At 40.1% G+C, this 526-nt stretch overlaps 1 long non-coding RNA gene across 1 annotated transcript; it reads right to left on the minus strand.

The window, feature by feature from the left end:
* LOC116007901 lies at positions 1-518 on the minus strand. The gene is made up of 3 exons (XR_004095379.1): positions 406-518; positions 137-264; positions 1-36 (listed from the first exon to the last, which is right to left on the minus strand). It is a non-coding gene; the product is annotated as an uncharacterized LOC116007901 (long non-coding RNA).
* Positions 519-526: the final 8 nt, after the last annotated feature.

Raw genomic sequence — 526 nt, forward strand, 5'->3', positions numbered from 1 at the left:
AAGACAAACAAATGTGGAACCCACACGAGGAACAACCTGCTAGAAACCCACAAGAGCATTAAATTAAAACAAGGCTATTGTAGATGAATAATGCCAAAAGGGAAAATGACGATCAAACATAAAAAAAATAAATAACCTCCGTGGGTGTAACGAACGACCGACCATCTACAATGTCACTTAAACTAACACCCTACCGTGAAGGGCCCACCAACCACTCCCCATACTCCAGCAACTACAGGAACAACGCCCACCAAACGTTTCAGTCTTCGCATGCATATACGAAACAAACACCAATTACAAAGAAATAATACAAATCCCTAACAAAACAACGTACAAGTACCAACAATGCACACATCCCAGAACGAAGAGGCACACCAAAATAGTGAATATTAACATGTAACTTACCAGGGCCCCAACATTTAATTGACCCCCCTCATTTGCGCGTAGACCTCCAACCGATTGAATAAAGCATACCCAAGTTATTATAACAACATAAAGGATAACTAAATAAAATCAAAAGGGCACA

The sequence above is a fragment of the Ipomoea triloba genome, chromosome 16 (assembly GCF_003576645.1).
Source record: "Ipomoea triloba cultivar NCNSP0323 chromosome 16, ASM357664v1".
NCBI classification, from domain to species: domain Eukaryota; kingdom Viridiplantae; phylum Streptophyta; class Magnoliopsida; order Solanales; family Convolvulaceae; genus Ipomoea; species Ipomoea triloba.